The sequence below is a fragment of the Canis lupus genome, chromosome 1 (assembly GCF_011100685.1).
Source record: "Canis lupus familiaris isolate Mischka breed German Shepherd chromosome 1, alternate assembly UU_Cfam_GSD_1.0, whole genome shotgun sequence".
In the NCBI taxonomy this organism is placed as follows: Eukaryota; Metazoa; Chordata; class Mammalia; order Carnivora; family Canidae; genus Canis; species Canis lupus.
Window position 1 is genome coordinate 41,175,359 of NC_049222.1, and position 12,920 is coordinate 41,188,278.

At 40.0% G+C, this 12,920-nt stretch overlaps 1 protein-coding gene across 4 annotated transcripts in view; it reads left to right on the plus strand.

Annotated features, from left to right (window-relative positions):
- PPP1R14C (protein phosphatase 1 regulatory inhibitor subunit 14C) overlaps positions 1-12,920 on the plus strand; it is an 86,028-nt gene that overhangs the window by 59,312 nt on the left and 13,796 nt on the right. For 3 of the 4 annotated variants that reach the window (XR_005353677.1, XR_005353678.1, XR_005353679.1), the window contains one exon: positions 3,013-3,041. The exons of the other annotated variant lie outside the window; for it this stretch is intronic. The gene's annotated coding sequence lies outside the window, so the exon portion shown is untranslated. The remainder of the gene's footprint in view (positions 1-3,012; positions 3,042-12,920) is intronic. 4 annotated transcript variants of the gene reach the window in all.

Sequence of the window (12,920 nt, forward strand, 5' to 3'; positions counted from 1 at the left end):
ACATGTAGTATATTTTCTGTATACTCAAGCCTGTCATTACTATGCCCCTACCCTAGAAGTTTCCTCCTGGCACCCCTATGCAATAATCTAGTGAAGTTATTTTTGGGGCCTACTGAGTAGCTACTGTAATAAGATTTCTGTTCACTGCTGTCCTGTTAGATGCTTTGTTTCTTAAATCCCAATCTTCCTCATTTTTGGAAAGTATGTCCTCCAGTAGCTTTTTGGGAAAGGATGCATAGAAGGTAAAGTTTTTGAATCCTCGCATGTATGAAAATATATTTTGATTAATAATTTGGGATGGTATAGAATTCTGGGACAAAATTCAGTATTAAAACTCAATTTTAAGGCATTATCCTAGTTTGTTATTTCTAGTATTATGAAATCTGATGCCATTCTTAGCCCTTTGTATGTGACCTATTTGTCCCTCCTCAATTAACTTTTAAGATTACCTCCATACTTTGAAATTTTACCGTGATATGCTTTACTGTGCGTCCTTTATTACTCATGTGCTGGGTGTTTTGCACTCTCTTTTAGTTTGAAGATTTATGTCTTTCAGTTCTTAAAAAAATATTATTTGTTTCATCAATTTATTCCTCATTATTCTGTAATACTGGCTCTCCTATTATCTAGGTGCTACATCTTTTGGATGAATCCTCTAATTTTTTTATCTTTTTTCCTTTTGTTGTTCATCTCTTTGAGTTTTTGTTCTACTTTGTGAAAGACTTCTGACTTTATTTCCTAGCCTTTTAAAGTTTTGTTATTTTAAGTTCTCAGTGTGTTATTTTTAATATTTAAGAGCACTTTCTTGATCTCTGTTCACTGTATTTTTAGTATTTCTTGTTTCATTCACACGTTTTATAATTTTTTCTCTTTGAGGATATTAATCAAATGTTTAATTTCCTTTTTTTTAAAGATTTTTCTGCTCTCAGCATTATCTCTTTTCTCTGAATCTCTTCTTTCTGTTTTTGTCTGTCTTTGCTGATTTTTGGCAGTGTGTCTATGTATGAGTATTAGGAGCCGGTAAACTAATTGTGTAGCATGAGCACAGCTTGTCCGTTGGTGGGTGTCGCTATGGAGTGACCTGGTTGCAAACCCCATTTTTTTTTTTTAGTGGTGTGTGTGTGGAGGAAGTAGTCCCCACTCAAAATGTTGCTATTTAGACCTCTTTTTACTGGAGAGATTTGTTTTGTCTTTGCTTGCTATCTAAACTCCTTGAGGAATTGATAGTTTGATTAGAGGCTTTCTGGAAGCAAGGACAGGATGGAGGCAATAGACCTCACTATGAGTTCTTTTGGAAAAAAGCTTCTTTATTTATAGTTGTCTGGGGGAATTAATATAAGAGTTAAATTAATTAGGTATTTGGAGAGTTATATTAAAATGTTGTGAAAGGTTAGACAAGAACAGTAGGAAAGTCAAGAAAGGTGATAGATTGTGTCATTGAATTCACATGTGATGTGGGGGTGGGAGGGTTCCTGCGGAGACTAGATCCAGACGGGCAGGTATAGGCATGCCATTTACTCAAACATTCTCTCCTCCTTCCCTTCTCCTCCTAGCAGGACAGTTCATGTTTTGGTATTTTGATAGAAAGGTTAGACTTTTCATGATTTTCCAGTTGTTACAATATCTAGGAAGCAAAATATTCACACTTCTTAACAGCCATACAGTTAAATAAAGATGGTGAGTCTTGCTTCCTCCAGAACAAAAAGTATTCTTTATCTGTTTTTTTTTTAATCTGGTTTTTATAAGGAATTTTAAGAGATGAAAGATGTGATATTTAAATATTTTTTGGAGTTCCAAAAGAAGAAAGAAGGAAAGGCATTTACGTATGAACATCTCTGTTTCTTTAGCCCATGATTTCTAGAAATGGAAATGGTGAAAAATGCTAAGGAATTACAGTCAAGTTCATCTATCCATTAAAAAGGTCATTTCAGAAAAGGTTGGCAGTTGGGTTATGATGATAAAAATCCTAGCTTATTATTTTCCCAAAGCTCTAGAGTTCAATCATAGTAGCAAGAATTATCTTATTTAATCTTCACAATGGTGACCCGAAGGAGAAAGTTGGGTTATTTTTTCTACAACCTTATAGCAGTGAGCAAAGGGAGGACTCAACCCAGAGTTTCAGACACCTGATCTTGTGCTCATTCTTTCTCTCTGCCTGGCTTCCTAAGCTACTTGACTTGGAAAGACATTTAGGACATTAAAGGACTTTGTCCTATCTCAGCTAAGTGACTACCAATTAATGATGTTCTTTTTAAAGTAGTCATCTCTGAAGGTGCTATTTTTTGATCAAAGGATTTTGCATACAATTTTATGTCACTTTGAAGTTAAAAATGTAAGGAAGATGTCTTTGCTGATTCAGGGACATTTATTTGTAGTCTCCATGCAGAGGTGGGGTGGGTGGTGGGAAGACTGGACTTTAAGAAGACAAGTCTTTTTTTTTTTTTTTTTAAGGTTTATTTATTCTAGAGAGAGCCAGAAAGAGAGAAAGAGAGAGTGTGCACATGAGTGGGGATGGCGAGAGGGAGAAAAATCCTCAAGCAGACTCCTCACTGAGTGTGGAACCCCACCTAGGGCTCCATCCCAGGATCCTGAGATCATGACATGAGTCAAAATCAAGAGTTGGACACTCAGTTGACTGAGCTACATAGGCACCCTAAGCCAAGAGTCTTATGTCAGCACCAGCACTACATGTGTGTGACTCAAAGTGATTTTCTCAACCTCTCAGAGCCTCCATTCCCTCCTCTATAAAATGGAGGTAAAAACCACCTCTCTGGGTTTTAGTAACAATTATTTGATTTTCTCAACCTCTCTGAGCCTCCATTTTCTCTGCTATAAAATGGAGATAATAATCACCTCTCTGGGTTTGAGTAACAATCATTTGCACTGATAATAATTTTAGAGATAATAATAACAATAACAATAATAACAATAGTAGCTAAATAATTACTAAGCACATGCCAGGGACCGATCGAAGTATATCACATGTATTAACTTATTTCTTCTTCACAACAGAGCTGTGAAGTTTACACCATTGTTATCAGGTAAGAAATTTGAGACATCAAAGGGCAATGTCGTTTGCCTAAGGTGATATAGTTAATAATTGGAGATACCAGGATATGCACAAGAGCACATAACATAAAGCTTGACCCGTGCTAGTTGAATTTGGTTGATATAAGGTAATACTTCTCCATTACATATTAAAAATGAAAAATGCCCCAGTTCACCAATAATGATATTCTTGAATTCTTCAATTTGAAGAGGACACTTTAAGGAATTTGCAAATTTCACAGAGGTGATATTTTCTTTGGCATGCCATATGCTTTGGGTCCATGGTCTCATTTTATGTGGGACTCTGGCTAATCAGAAAAGAATTTGCATTTTCTCATTTTGATTCATATTCCCAGCTGTTGACTCTTGATGTGAAAATCTTTGCTGACTTGGACCCTTCAAAACACAGAAATATTATTGTGGCCACCACACTAATGTATTTGTGGCTGATTAGTAAGAATGGTATTTTAATTTTTTCCCCTTGAGTAAATGACATTTCTGATGTAGCTGATTTAATATCAGCTGATTTATAATAATGATAAATAGAGCTGATTTAAATGTAGAAAAATAATGTTTCTATATAATGCAAGAAGAAAAGGAGTAATTTAATTTTGGTTAATGTTTGGATTTGAATGATCAGTAAGTGACAGCCTGGTGGACATTATAGAAATCTGAGGTGAGGTGTTGGGGCCAGCTAGCCAGGCTGGGGAGGAGCCTCTTTTCCTATTTCTCATTCTTACTTTGCATGGTTTTCAAATCTTAGGATCACATAGGAGCACTTCTATTGTACTGATATGGTAGACAGAAAATGAATTTAGTATGGGTTTGAGGGCATTTGTCTTACCATCTGTTAGGGGAGTTGTCAGTCCAGTCAACGGACGCCTAGAAATCTCTTTTTATAGTGAATGATGGCTGTGCCATTGCTCTCTGATAAACGTCATATTTTTTTTCTGTGCATTTCATTTTTGAAATAGAGGTTATCGTATTACATATCATTTTAGCAATTGGAGCCTGTAGGTTGATATGCATCAGGGTTTTGTGCAGGATGACTAAGTCTGTGAGTAGGTGGTGAGAGGCATTGGGTCCCAATAATCTTTCGGATTATAGGAATGTCCCATACACATGACAGTGCAGGAAATGGATGTCTGATTGTGGTTTGCAAATAGAAATTGACCAGTGGTTGTGGAAAGGCAGATGTGCTTCGCTGTTCTCCCATGTTGACAGGAGGAGAACGGGATCTCCTTTTTTCACCATGGTGTCATGGGGATTGCATCTCACTGTCCTGACGGACATTTGTGGTGGCCATTGTCAATTCATCCTGCTCACATCATTCTCACTCCATTTAGCATTTTTAACCTGCCCTACAAAAATATTGGTCAGTTATGTATACATGGAAGTAATGAAAGTGCTCAGAGCTCCTGTTCTGAGCTGATTGTAGTGGAGAGAAAAGATAAACTGGGTATTAATAACTCAGAAAGGCTGTGTGTGTGACCAGAGGAGACATGGCTTGCCATTTTGCAATTTTCTCTCTATTCGTTTGCTCAACAAATGTTTATTGAACATCTATGCACCCATAACTAATCTAGAGCCTAGATAAAGCAGTGAACCTGGGCATCCATTGAAAAAACAGTCTCTTCTAAGTTCACAATTAAGTTAATTGAGGAGACTTAAGTGCTCAAAGGATATTAAAATAGTAATAAAAGGACAGATATGCCAGGATGTCAGCTTAGTCCATAGTTTTCTTAGTTACCAAATCGCCTAATGGAATGTGAATTGAACGGATCCATACTTGCTAGAGAAAGACAAAGGAAGTAATCATTTCACTCCATTTTAATGGGTCAGAGTGACTCCATGCAGGGTAACCTGTTCTTCTGGGCTCTCATGGGGTTTCCTGAAAAAAAAAAAAAAAAAAAAGACTGCAATTTGGGGCCGGGTTGAAGAAGAGAGCTGGATTAATGAGTTGAAATACACCTGTTGGAAGCTGTCACCTTCAGAACAATGTTTCCGAAGAGTGAGAAAATTGGGACCTTCCAAACAAAGCCTGGAATCAACGAAAATGACATTCCTAGTGGTTGTAGCCATTGACTAGGAAAGCCTTATGTTTTAGCATGAATAGGCAGGTAAGTAATAAAGGACTGGGATTTATTAACCAGAAACAAGAGTAACTTTACCAAAAGGATTTTGGTCACAGTCTGCCAGTTGGTTGCTCGTACACTTTCTTTAAGGCTCTTTATGCCTCAGGCCTCCATTGCCCAGGGAAGAAAGAGCCAGGAGGTGCTAGAGCTAGCATGTAGATCCATTTTTGAGTCCACATCCTGTGATCTGTCTACTTCTCTACTTCTCACTGCCTTTCTCTGAATTCTTACTAGGTCAGCACAAGCACCACTTTGGAATATTTATAAATTTGGTTAAGATTGTTTCGTTGAGGAAATTAACCCAGAAGGGTTAAGTAAGCCTGCCAAAGACATACAGTCATGGAGCAGAATTCTGCATTTATTTATTTTTAAAGATTTTATTTATTTGTGAAAGACACACAGAGAGAGGCAGAGACATAGGCAGAGGGAGAAGCAGAGTTCCCATGGGGAGCTGGATGCGTGACTCAATCCCAGAACCCCAGGATCATGTCCTGAGCCAAAGGCAGATGCTCAACCACTGAGCCACCCAGGTGCCCCAAAAGTCTGCATTTCTTTTTTGGTCATAATTCAGCACTCTTTGTAGAGTTAGGGAACAGTCCACAAGCCCATACTCATTTCTGACACTAATTGTAAATTTAGGGGTCACCAAGGTGATACTCAAACTTGATAACTTGCTAGAAGGACCCATGGCACTCACTAAGAATTTCTATACCCATAATTTCATTTTATTACAGTCACAGGCTACGGATGAAAATCAGCCAAGCGAAGGATACATGGGACAGAGGCCAGGCAAGTTCAAACACAGAGCCTCCAGCTGCCCTCTCTCAGTAGAGCCCGGTACAGGGTTAATTCAGATATGATATGTGAGAATGTGTAGAGTACTGCCAATCAGGAAAGCTCACCTGAGCCTCAATGCCCAGAGTTTTTACTGGGACTTGCTTACATAGATTGGTTGACTGCCATGTGGCTGACTTTCATCTCCAGTCCCTTGGTATATGGAGCTGATATCACATGACCCAAAGTCTCCACCCAAAATCACACTGTTAGACTCTCTAGCATGGCCCAAGGCCCTGGAGTAAACAAAGATACTTTTATCAGGCAAGACATTCAAGATCTTAGAGCTTGCTTTCCAGGAACTGAGGGCAAAGACTAGACTCTTTTTGGGAAGGTGAAATTTTTTACTACACACTCTTAGAAGCAGGATGACCATGAGAAGAATGATAATGTTGATGACAATAATAATTGTGACATAAGGAAAGAAGAAGTAGATGGTATAATAGGAAGAGCCACATAGGTATGGCTTTGGATGTTTTTTCCCCCAGTAATTACTGATGGTTATTTTTTTTTAAAACACATGATGGAGGAGGTACAGGCTTTAAAGGACAGTGGACCTTTAAGCAGCTGGCATTTTCAAATGATTGATTGTGATTTTATGGCCTTTTCTTCTTTCATTAAATTCAGAATGAATGATTATGTTTTAAAAGCTGATCAACCGGGCAGCCCTGATGGCTTAGCGGTTTAGCGCTGCCTTCAGCCCAGGGCGTGATCCTGGGGATCTGGGATCGAGTCCCACATCAGTCTACCTGCATGGAGCCTGCTTCTCCCTCTGCTTGTGTCTCTGCCTCTCTTTATCTCTCTCTCACGAATAAATAAATAAAATCTTTAAAAAGAAAAAAAAGCTGATCAACCCTAATTATAAACAACTCCACATTCTCTTCTTGCATTTGGACTTATCCAGATAGAAGAAAGAACACGAGTTAAAAGTAATTTGACACGTGACTTTTGGATTTCTGTATCTTTAGCAAGGGAGTCATAATCAAAAACAAATCTCACAGTTCATAAATCCAGTAAGATTTCATCTTAACAAGATTTAGGTATTTGTAGCAAATATTCATTTCAACAAAATTTGGGTATTTGTAGCAAATAATATTCTCCTTCATTGATAATGGGGCCCTAAATTACTATAGCTTTTTTTAGTGATTATAAAGTTAGAGATTATAATTTTACTGGATTTACTCCACCGATCATTTACTGTGGTGGGATTATTTATGTGGGTTATATTTTACATTGTCTGAATATTAAGTGTACAGGTTCTGAGAAGCCAATTATTAGTAAGTGAAAGAAGAATTGAATGCTGGTGAGGTTGACTATGGGGAGGGCAGGCGAACTGTTCTGCTGCATACAAATAAAGGTTAGAATCTAGGTACAAAATAATTAGTCTAAGAGCAGTGGTCTGAGTCTCTAAAATAGATTAATGGGACTGCTTTCACCAGCACAACAAATTAATCTCTGAAGGCAGATAGTCAAGAAAATGAATGTACAAAACAATGTCAAGTGGTTTTAAGTTAAAGGAAAGAAGAAAATAACCAGGATGCAGTTAAGACCTTCAGGAATTTTCTGTTGGCAGCAGTGATTATAGTGACAGCAGGCACAAACTCTTACCCATAACAGATTCATAAACCTCTTTTAAGATAATAAAAAATAAGATCAGTTCTGGTGTGCACTGTGAGCAGATGAACCTCTCTAAAGGTAAACAACACTCCTCCCAACCCCTGACAAAAGAAGGGGAAAGTTAAATATTCACGGGTAAGTGATATTGGCGCCTGTGGTGCTCAAGTGCCTAAGATCGCAGGAGCAAATCCTGGCATCACACGGGGCTGGGGACACCCCAGAGCTGTTTGTCAGTGCTGACTCACTGCCTGTTTGGCCTGCATGTTTGGCCTCCTGTGTGACCTGGATACGCAAGCTGATAAAAATTTACAGTGTGATTTTTAAATGCTTAGCTGGTTCTTCGGGTGAGGACATTTTGCCATTTGGAACGGTTCTCAGTTGTTTCCATCACTTTTAAAACAGGCAGGTGCTACCCTTCCATTGGCCTCGCTTCTCTAAACTTCAGCAGATTTGGAAATTCTTCTTTCCCTCCCCGGATCATGCTTTGCCTGATCCCCACAATATCTGATGCGTGGATGTCAGGCTTTTTGGAAGAAGTGTCAGCTAGCTCTGTAAAAGTTGTGTAGGTTGACTTGGTTTTACTATCATTGCGCAGTGAGACTCAGCACCTGGAGCAGCTGGTCCTTGTGAATATGCATTTTAAGGAAGTGACCGGTGCATTGATTGGGGTGACAAAGAGGGGACAGTACATGGGGGAAGTCACTGAACCACATGACTGGAATCTTCACCTGCTGTCTCTCTACCCTGGACTCTGCGTCGGGGGTTGGGGGTGATATTTTTTTGAAAAGCAGATTGAGCATCCAGAGTTCTGCTGGGTGCCCTTTGTGGGAGCTCGCATGATCTACATAATTATTGTGATTGGTGACACCACACAACGAGCAACAGTTTTAAGCATATCTTTCAATAAGTCCTTTTGTGGGGAAATACTTCTGATTAAAGGGCTACCACATACTATCCATTTGTCTTTTTAAATGACCCTAAATGCTTGAAAGAATGACATGAGTGTGGTTTAATTATGCACAAAGCAGTGATTTGCAGAGATACTGTGGTTTCTCCTTTTCCCACTTTCTGATGGACCCATCTTTGTTAAAGCAGCACAGTCCATCAATGAGTGGAGCAGATGAATCCCTTTGAGGGACAAGGGAAAGGTCCCAGACGCCTGGCCACGGTGATAATTACAGAATGAGCGTCCATCTGCCGCCTCTGGTCCAGGCTGGAGCGGGTGGAAGGGTGTGGAGGCTGAAAGCCCGGGGCCCAGGAGGGATGGGGGGACGAGAGCTCAGAGGGGAGCGTGGCCCTGGGATGCCGTGCTCCGTGACAGCGCCGCACGGCAGAAACTCCGGAGCGAGGAAGGACCTTCTGTTTTCATAGCTGCCGGCAGATCCCTTCAGAAACGTGCTTTGGCTTTTTTCTTTCTTAGAAGTCTCTCATAAATCAGGTGGCTGCCTGTTGTATTGAGTCAGGTTTACGAGGTCACTGGCAATGTTTCTTTTCTTTCTATTGCTTCTTTGATCTCTCTGTGCATGTGTGCATGTGTGTGTGAGTGTGCATGCATGCACACAAGCATGCTAGGCTCCACCCTTCCCCAAATGCTTCTTGTCTCCCCTAGCTCCTCCAGTTTGGCTGGTTTCCCAGTGCTTGAAGGAGAACCGTTAGGCTCTTCCTCCACAGTAGCAGGGGCCAATTTTTTTTTTATAAATTTATTTTTTATTGGTGTTCAATTTGCCAACATATAGAATAACACCCTGTGCTCATCCCGTCAAGTGCCCACCTCAGTGCCCGTCACTCAGTCACCCCCACCCCCCCGCCCTCCTCCCCATCCACCACCCTCCCCTTCATTTCCCAGAGTTAGGAGTCTTTCATGTTCTGTCTCCCTTTCTGATATTTCCCACTTATTTTTTCTCCTTTCCCCTCTATTCCCTTTCACTATTTTTTATATTCCCCAAATGAATGAGACCATATGTTTTTTCTTCTCCGATTGACTTATTTCACTCAGCATAATACCCTCCAGTTCCATCCACGTCGAAGCAAATGGTGGGTATTTGTCATTTCTAATGGCTGAGGAATATTCCACTGTATACATAAACCACATCTTTTTTATCCATTCAGCTTTCGATGGACACCGAGGCTCCTTAGCTGGGGCCAACTGATACTTTGTACAATCCGCCTAACACACACACACACACACACACACACACACACACACAAATTAGTGCACAGAGATTCTAGTGTTTCCTCTCTCTGCTTCTTCACTTACCTAACACAACTGTGTGATTTAATTAGGCCATGCATGTATTCCTTTGCTTTGTAAACCTTTGCGAGCACCTCCTGTATTACACGCCATGCTAGGAAAAGAAAGGGGGCTAGGACTCTTGCAACTAAAAGCAGGAATGACAGATCTGCACGTTGATTATCCTGCATGCTTTATGCTGTATAAGTAACGTTTTGCAAATTTTCTTCAGTTTGCTTATTTTGCTCAATATGAGATTTCTGAGATTTGTTCCTGTTGATATAGGAGGCTCTACTTCACTCATTTTCATTGCTGTGTAGTGTTCCTGTGTATTAATGTACGTATCCATTCTTCTGCTGAGACTCACTTAGGCTGTGTCCAGTTTTCTTCATTATGAATGGTGATGCAATAAAAACTCCTGATCTTTTGGCTCACGTACAAAGTTTTTCCAAGAAATATACCAAGAAATGGAATTGCTCTTAAATGTTTGCATCAGCTTGCATGCCTACCAGCAGGGTACGAGAATTCTCTTTTGACCTCAGCATTCTCATACCCGGTATTGCCCAACTGTAAAATTTTTGTCAATATGATGGTATCTTATTGTTTTAACATACCATTTCCTGACTGCTCGCTAGTAAGATTGGACCCATTTTTTTCTCCATGTACTTATTGGCTGTTCATATTTCCTAATTTGGGAATTTCCATTTTGAATCCTTTGTCTACTTTCTTTTGATTTGTGTTTTTGTAATTGATTTTTAAGAGTTGTTTATATATTATGGATGGCAGTCCTTTGACCTTTACGTAGGTTGCAAATATATTTCAAAAACTGTGGAGCTTATTTTGGTTGTGTTGTCTTTTGTGTACAGAAGTTTAACATTTAATTGAAATCAGATTTACCAGTGACATCCTCTATAGCTTATGCTTTTAAAAGATTTGTGCTTAAGAAATCTTTCACTACTCCCATGTCAAAGATAGTCTCCTTGGAGCACTTGGGTGGCTCAGCTGGTTAAGCCCCTGGCTCTTGATTTCAGCTCAGGTCACGATCTCAGGGTCAGCTCTACCCTGGGCACGGAGCCTTTTTAAGATTCTCTGTCTCCCTTTCCTTCGATCTCCCCCACCCAGCCACACACACACACACACACACACACACACACATACTCTCTCTCTCTCTCTCTAAGAAAAAAAGATAATCTTCTTATATTTTGTTCTAAAACTTTTCACTTTTACTTTTTACACTCAGATATTTAAATCATCTTGAACTTATTTTTGTGTATGGTGTGAAATAGAGATCTAATTTTACATTTGCTGTGTTGTTCCAGCACCACTTATTGAACAATCTGTCCTTACCCTTACTGATATGTAATCATCTGGTGTTGTATATCAGATTTTCATAATATGCAGGACTTAACTTCTGGCTGTTTGTCTATCACCACACAATGTCACAACTGCCAGGGATTTATTTTATTTTAAATATTTTATTTATTTGAGAGAGAGAGAAAGAGCATGAGTGGGGGTAAGGGGAGTGGAGGGACAGAGGGAGAAGCAGGCCCCCCACTGCTCAAGGAGCCCGATGTGGGGCTCAATCCCAGGACCCTGAGATCAAAACCTGAGCCAACATTTAACCGACTGAGCTACCCAGGTGCCCCTTGCCAGGGCTTTATAATTTGTTCTTAGCAAGGGCCAGGTGAACCCACAATTTTCTTATTAAAAATATCTTGACTCTTCTTGAATATTTATATATCAGTTGGTACTGCATTAAACTTATAGATTAATTTGCATGTAAATGAGATCTATGTGTTGATTCATTCAGGACACAATAATAAAAAATGTGAATTCCTTTGGATGAGGGACAGGTTTGAAGCAGGGATAGGTAACAGTGAGTTCACTTTTGGTCATTTTGAGACTGATGTGCCTATGTCACATCCCTATGGAGACCTCTGGGAGAAACAGGAAATGCAGGCCTGGATCTCAAGGGGGATGACAGAAAGGAGACCTGAGAGTGTGAGGAAATGATTGGCTGAGAGTGCCTTCAGGAGGCTGGGAACCAAGCTTTGGAGAATGCTTCCATTCCATCAGCAGGTCATGGGGCAGAAGTAAGTGGGTGACAAAAGGGAGTGACGGGAGAAAGTCAGAGACTTACAAAGAGAATGTGGAGGAGAGTAAGCAACCTCCTTAAAAGAAAAAGAGAGAAGAAAGAAAGAGAGGAAGAGGGGAAGGGGAGGGGAGGGGAGGGAATGGAAGGGAAGGTAAGAGAAGGTAAGAGAGGGAAGGGAAGGGAAGGGAAGGGAAGGGGAGGGGAGGGGAGGGGAGGGAAGGGAAAGGAAGAAAAAAAGGAGTATTTTCTCACTATACACACCTGCTAGAATGGCCAAAATTAAAAAGACTGACAACACCAAGTGTTAGCAAGGATGTAGAACACCAAGAACTCTCCTCCCCTGTTGGCAGGAATGTAAAATGGTACGACCACTTTAGAAAACTATTTGGGGGCTTCATAAAAAGTTAAACATACATTACACAGCTCTGCCATGGCACTGCTAGATATTTACCCAAAGGGAAGAAAAAATATGACCACGCAAACACTTGCACATGGATATTCAATGTAGCTTTCATTCACCATGGTCCAAAACTTGAAACAACCTAAATGTCCATCAGCAGGATGCATGGGTAAACATGTCATGATAGATCTTTACAATGGAACACTAGTCAGCAATATAAAAGACTGCAGGACTAACACACACAACAATATTGGTGAGTCTCAGAAACAGTATTGGAACGAAGTAAGCCAGGCAAAAAGAGAATGTGATGAATAATTCCAGTTACATAAAGTGCAAACTGTAGTGACAGAAAATTGGGCTGGGACAGAGGGAGGATGAGCTATAAAGGGAGATGAGAAATTTAGGGGAGTGATGGAAATGATTTGACCTTTAAATAGAAGCAGTTTTGTGATACTGTGATTTATAAGAAATATATATATTTGGTCATTCAGATGATCAAAATCTGTTTCTCATATGCATTCTATTCCTCCCTCACAGTTCCTGATGCACAACTCTCCAAAC